The 6649-nt window shown below is 65.1% G+C and overlaps 1 protein-coding gene across 7 annotated transcripts in view; it reads left to right on the top strand.

Annotated features, from left to right (window-relative positions):
- The window catches only part of BCOR (BCL6 corepressor), an 82996-nt gene that overhangs the window by 23378 nt on the left and 52969 nt on the right, over positions 1-6649 (top strand). For 6 of the 7 annotated variants that reach the window (XM_019529095.1, XM_019529101.1, XM_019529099.1 and 3 more), the window contains exon 1: positions 715-807. The exons of the other annotated variant lie outside the window; for it this stretch is intronic. The gene's annotated coding sequence lies outside the window, so the exon portion shown is untranslated. Of the gene's footprint in view, positions 1-714; positions 808-6649 lie in introns of those variants that run through there. 7 annotated transcript variants of the gene reach the window in all.

The following is a 6649-nucleotide window of genomic DNA, read 5'->3' on the forward strand; positions in this document are numbered from 1 at the left end:
TCTCCTCCGCCCAGACGGGGCTTCCCCTCCCCTCTCTTCCGGGGCCCAGCGCAGCCCCGGCCCCGCTGGCCACCGCACGCCCCGCTGCCGCCGCCGCTGTCCTGCCGGCGGGGGTAAGGTCAGTGCAGCCGCCGAGAAAAGCCGGGACTCGGCGCCCGGGCCGGGGCTGCCGGCGCCGGGCTCCCTCCGAGGGGCAGTGGCTGCGGCCGCCGCCGAGCAAGGGTCTGGGCGGTGCGGGCGCGGGCTGACGCGGAAGTTTCTCCCGCCTGCAAACGCCGGGGCCGTGCTGTGCGGGGGCGGTTTGGCAGCCCGCGGAGCCGGGGGCCCGGGCCGCATGGCTGAGTCCGCGCAGCGCCTGCAGCCGCAGCTGCGTCCCGGAGCGGGAGGGGGGACTTTCCCGTGGCCGGGCTGCCCGCGAGGCAGCGGGAAGCCCCGCCGAGGAGCCGCGCGGCCCCGACTGCTGCTGCCACCCGCGGCTTGACTTGTTTCCAGGCTGGCGCCGCCCCAGCGCCGTGTTACCCGGGGGCCCCCCCCAGTCCCGGGCACAGCTCCGCGCCGCGGGGGTCGGGCTCCGCTGGCAGGGGGCTGCAGCCGCGCCGCGGCCGGGGGATGAAGTTCGCAGGTGAATGGGGAAAGCAGTTCCGACCCCTCCCTGCTCCCGCCCCGCCCCGCCCCGGGGCGTGGGAGGCCCGGCTGCTTCCAGCGGGATCCGGGCTGCGCCGCAGCAGTGCGGGGGCCCGGCGGAAAGGGGCAGGCGGGCTGCTGGCAGCAGCGGGGCAAGGGTTGGCGTCCCCGGCCATTTCCGAGGTGAGCTGCGGTGGGCGGCTTGTGGGGGGAAGGGGCTTCCCCGGGCATCGCCCGCCCGACGCTGCTGGACGGGTCTAGACAGCTGGGCACCGAGCCTCGAAGGCTGCGCGGTGCGGGGCCAGGGCAGCCCGGTGCGGGGCCGCGCTGGGGGCGGCCGGCCCGAACTTTCCTCTTTGCAAACTCCGAGAGCTGCCCCCTCCCCGGGCTTCCCCGGCCCGGCTGCCTTCCCCGCCTAGAGGAAGGCGAGTTTCCGCTGGAGCTAGCTGCCTTTGATCGTGTGCCCCCCGCCGTGCCCTCTGCAGGCGCGGGGCCCGGGCCCCCCGGGGCGCGGGGAGGTGGAGGGAGCCGCGGTGCGGGGCAGGTGTGCTGCGCTGGACTTGCGGTGCGGGCCGGGCGGCAGGAGGAGACCCGGCTGCCGAGCAGCAGATAAAAGCTGGCTTGTGTCGGCTCTGCCTGCAGCGCGGCCCATCCTCATTCCTCTTTGTCTGCGCCTTGGCTCCGGGCGCTCCCGCCGGCCTGGCTGCCTTCCCGGGGAGTCCGGCCCGCGCCGCGGCTGTTTACACGTCACTTCGGAGCAGTGCTCGCCTAGGGCGGGGGCGGAGGGGGGCAGCAGCGCCCTCCGCCAGCAGGCACCCGTGCCCCCGCCCGGCCTCTGGCGCGACCTGCCCGCTGGGCTTTCCCCGGCGCCCTCCCGCGCAGCCCGGCTGTGCGGTGCGGTGCGTGGCGGGCGCTGCAGCTGCGGGGCTGCTGCAGGCCCGGGGATGTCCCTGCCCCTGCGGAGCTGGCGCGGGCCGGGGTCCCCGGCGCTGCAAGTGCGGCTGACTCGGGCCGGTGCACACCAGGCCCCGCGGGCCCTTTGCTGCCGGGCCTGGCCATGCGCTCCCCCCTTGCCCCCTGGGGCTTGTGCCCTCCAGTCCCGAGCAGCCGGAGGCGGCTTCCCCGTGCCCGCGCAGCCCGAGCAGGTAGCGATCGCGCCGGCCCAGCCGAGCCTTTGGCGAGAGGCAGGCGAGCTCCCCCCTCCTCCCCCGCGGCTCCCTGGGCAGGCGCTCGCCGTGTGTGTGCACGCCGGGGAGGAAGCGGAGGCCTCGCCTGCAGACAGGGGGAGTTCCCTTGTCCGCGGGCAGCGCTGGCTGCTGAAGCCTCTCCCCGAGCAGGCGGATCGCCAGCGCTGCTCCGAAGCGACCTTTCCCTCCGCCCCGCTCGCCTGGCACGGCCCGCACCTCTTGCCAGCAGCTCGGGCGGGCTCTCCAGCAAGCAGCTAATGAATGTTTCACCAGGGCTTCTCTGGCATGTGCAGCGCCTCCCGCCCTCCCTGCCGGGGCAGCCACATCAGGCTGCAGCGAAAGGCGGCGGGGACTGTCCGGGGCCGCCGCGCGTCTCTGCCCCGGGCCCTGGTGCCGGGCGCCGGGCCCCGGGGGGCAGCTCCGGGCCGATCTGCACGCCAGTTCCCAGTATAATCTCATTATGCGCCACAGACTCCCGGTGTTGTGTTGTAGAAGGCGGACAATGATCAATTTGCATTGACCTGGGGCCGGGCGAGCTTTTAGATGGTAATTGCTGTATTGATTTGTATGCAAAAAAAAGAAGAAAAAAAAAAAAGGAGCCCTGCTAAAATGAAAGGCCGGAAGCGCTGGGACGGGATTTCTTGTCCAGGTGCGAAGTGCCGGGAGCCCTGCTCAAACTCCCGGAGCTTCAGCGGCCCAGCCTGGCTTCCCCGGGCCCTGCCGCCCGCGCGGAGCCTCCTCTTTCCCAGCCAAAGACAATCTTGGCTGCGGCTGGGGAAAACAAAGCTGGATTTGGCTCAGGCAATTAGAGCCGACAGCGCAGAAAGGCCGGCTCCGCGGGAAGCGGGTTGCAGGAAGGGCCCCGTGCGTGCAGCGCGCAGCCAGGGAGGCCCGCGGACGTGTCTGCCGCCCGGGCCACCAGCCGCCGGGACCCGGCCCGGGGCCACACCGCCCCTGCGCCTCCAGGTATTTTTAGCGCGGCTCGCGGGGGGCTCTCGGGCAGCGGTGGGGCGCGGAGTAGCTCAGGCTGTGAAAGCAGAGCAGGTTTAATGCGGGGCCACTCAGGCTTCTGGGGAGATTCACTCGAATAAGTCCGGATTGTTCCCAGGCCAGGTGTTAGGATCATAGCAAAGGAGGGGACTGGAAGGGACCAACCTCTGCCCCCAGCAGGACCAGCCCCAGCTGGATCATCCCAGCTAAGGCTTTGTGTACTGGGACTCTTGGCAGGTACTTAATGCGGAACAGTGGGGGTTTGCCTCTGTGCGGTGGCTGGGGTGCTGCCAGAGCTCAAATCTCACTCAAAGCCGCCGGTGGAGATTTTTTTGGTATCTTCCCAGTGCATTTCTGTTGGGGCCTGGCCAGGCCTAGAGGCTCAGGTTTGAAGTCTTGTCGCAGGCAGTGGTGCCCACAGACACATGTTCAGTGCCATCTGTGGGGCAAGGGCACTCCTGAATGCAGCTCAGGGCTGCACTCTGAGGACTGCCTGGGTCCAGTGAGAGGAGGGGTGTGTTTGGGTTTGTAAGGAAAGAGAAGAGTAATCAAATCCTTCCACCCCATCTGCAGTTGTGCCTCCTCCCTAGGGGCCAGGTTAGCAGTATGCATGCTGGTCTGTGCTCCTCCTGTTCCTTTGGCCTGGCACAAAGCATGTCCTGGCAGGGCAGGGACCATTGCACTACTAACATGGCATGGCCCAGGTGTCGGATCTATCCCTTGTGCTGGAGCACCTGTGCCGTAAAAGCAGGACCTCGGTGCATGGCCTGACTACAGAGTCCAGCTCTAGATCTTTGCAGTGGGCTTATGATGGGGTGTGATGTGTGTATTTGGGCCTGAGGGAAGAGTCGGCAAAGTGCAGCCTAGGCCTCCCTGCAGGAACCCCCTTCCCCCAGCTCAGGTACCAGCCCCTGGGCCCTGGGCTGCCTGTAAGAGTGAGCAGACCTAGGTCACAGGATGAGTCACTCAGCCTCTCTAGGCTAAAAACAGAGGAATGATTTTATGTGGGCCTGAGCGACTGGGTTTTGACTCCCATCCAGACAGGCAGCTTGAATAGCCATTACCAGGCATTAGTCTTGTTTTTCTCTGGGACAATGTGTTAATTTCAGTACTTCACAGGTACTTGGGGTGGGACATGGGTCTGGAGAGCTGTAGGACCCTGGAATAAAAGGCTTTGTGGGGTAGGGGTGACAGGCCCAGGCAAACTCCAGAGGCCAAGTGTGACTACCTTGGCAGCAAGCCCCAGGTGTGTAGGCAGGAGCAGTTCCAGTCACCTGCAGAGGCCTGGTTGGCCCAGGCAAGTGGAGGGGTACACGTCCCCGTTTCTGTTAGCAGGGGAACAAGAACAGCTCTGCCTAGGCTGCCAGGTGTGACAGGGCCTGTCTTGGGGCCTCTCCTTTTGCTCCCATCCCTGTAGCCTCTGGGTAACATAAGGGCCCAAAGCTGCTTGGCACCTGCAGTTGGCCCCAGGTGTGTGGCCTCACCACATAGGCCTGGGGCTTTGGCAGTGAACTTCACACCCCTAGCCCGACCTCAAGTGTGCCTGTTCTTTTCCACAGAGGTCATGCATAATGGTCAGCAGCGGAGTGTCCATGAGACCTGAGACTTGACATTGCAGGGAGCTGCTTAAAAAGTAGCTGCTGCTACAGTGCTGGCTGGGGTGAGCAGATGCCTGGAGGGGGTGGCATGGGGGACATGCACACCTGGCCAGGGACACCTTAGTGGGCTGGGGGCTCTGTGCTGAGCAGGCGCCTCAGGGTTGTCTTACTGCAGCTGTGGAAGGAACCGTGGGCCCGTTACTATGAGATCGCATGTTCAATAAACTGTATTGGCTCCCCTCTTTATACAAATTGCTGCTATGAAAGAAAACCAAGCCTGCATGCATGGAGGCAGGCATAAGCTAGTGAGATCAGGTTTCCTACTGAGCTCCCGGAGGAGAAGTCAGCATTTGATTGAAGCTACACTTGGTTCTTGGTTCCCAGGGGACAGCAGCCCTGAAACACGAGAGCCCTCCCTCCCTCCCTCCCTCCCTCCCTCCTCTCTCTCTTCTTCCTCTAAAAGCCTTTGTGCTGAAAGAGCTTCAGTAGGCACGAATCGCTGGTCTCTCACAAGAATGTGTTGCAGCCTTTGCTGACATTGTTTTGTTAGCGATGGGTTTTACCAGGCCAGCAGATTTTTAGCTCCGCACAGGCGATGAGCAGTCCATGTCCCCAACCTGCAAGGCACCCCCTGGGATCCTTGACGAGAGAATCAGGATCGGAAGTGGAGCGCAGACATTACACGGCGGTGCCAGACACTGTGCCTGCCTTGTGAAACGTTAACCTTCAGCCAGAGCTGGGCCGGGAGGGAAAGGCTCTTTAAAAACAACAACAACAGCGACCCTTTAGTTGTCGCTTGCTGCAGGTCCCAGGGCGGCTGTGCACACCTCGGGCGGGCTCCTGCTAGAATAGATGGGCTCTTGGGGCAAAGCCGCTGACTGGGAAAGAAACATCCTTGTGCAGCGCTGCGCTTCTCCCGCTGCAGACGCAGGGAGGGCAGGGGGCCTGCCACGGGCTGGGAGAGCGGCGTGCTCGGCTCCCGCCCGCCGAGCCAGTGCACACGGGAGGCACTAGCGCTGCCGAGTGCAAGCGACAAAGGAGCGGGCGAACTTACTGCCACGCTGATTTGCCGCTTAATTATTATACAGGCTATTTCACAAGCACAGGCTGATTTGCATTAGAACCGGCGGGGGGGTTCCCCCCCCCGTTTTTCGGGCAGGGAAGGAGATAAATTGCACACGCATGACTTAAAACTCAGTTTGGAGACACTCGCAGGGCTTGGGTGGGATTCGCGGAGAGGCCGGGTTGTTTTAACTACATGGGCTCAGGCACACAGGGAAGCACTGCTCTGGTCCGAGGTGGGTGTTGGCTGCCTCCGCCAGGGACTCCGAGCCCGTGTGCATGCGTGTGCATATGTGGCGTGTGTGCGTGTGGTGTGTATGAGTGTGCGTGCTTGTGCGGCATGTGCATATGCGTCTGTGTGCATGTGGTGCGTGCGTGTGTGCATCTGGTGCATGTGTGTGCATGTCCTGTGTGTGCACGCATCTGGTGCAGGTGTGTGCATGTCCTGTGTGTGCACGGGGTGTGCGTGTGCATGTGTGGTCTGTCTGTGGTATGTGTGCGCGGCTGCAACCAGCCCAGCGTAGTTGTGCAAACCCGCCTGGTTGTGTCGGGGCCGAGGGCCCGCGGGGTCGATTGCGAGAGAGGCGAATGCTCTCGGCCCGCTCGCTCCTGAAGCCGGAGGGGGTCACGGGCTTGAGCAAAACCAGCTGGACTAGTGCGTGGTGCAGGCCGGCTCGCTGCACGCCCGGGCGCGGCGCCTGGAACCGCCGAGCCCGCAGCCAGCGCCCGGGGTGCAGGTCGTGGCGGCAATGCCGGGTACGGAAGCAGGCGGCTTGTGCAGAGAGGAAACGCACCCCCGCCCCCGCCGCCGGCAGGCAGCAATCTCCTGCCGCAGAGCGAGCGACTCCAAGCGCCACAATGCCCGCGGGGCGGGCGAGGGCGCGGGGCGGGCTCCGCCGGCGGGGCTTTCCTGAGGCCAGATCCGAGTCAGGCCTGAAGTTTGGGCAAACTTTACCGCGGGGTTTGGCACGCGCGCCAGTCGGGAGCCAGGCTCCGGCTTGCAAGAGAAGAGGGCTGTGGCGGGCCGGGCAGGCAGTGAGGAGCGGGAGGAAGCCGGGCCGGGCCCTCCTTGTGCGGAGGCAGCCAGCTGCAGTGGCTGCGGCCGGGGCGGGCAGGCCGGCACAATGCTGCTGTTGTTGGTTTGATCTCGAACTGTGGATTGTTAGTCTGGATTTAACTATGTGTGTG

This window comes from Crocodylus porosus, unplaced genomic scaffold, assembly GCF_001723895.1.
Source record: "Crocodylus porosus isolate Cpor-Errol unplaced genomic scaffold, CroPor_comp1, whole genome shotgun sequence".
NCBI lineage: Eukaryota > Metazoa > Chordata > Crocodylia > Crocodylidae > Crocodylus > Crocodylus porosus.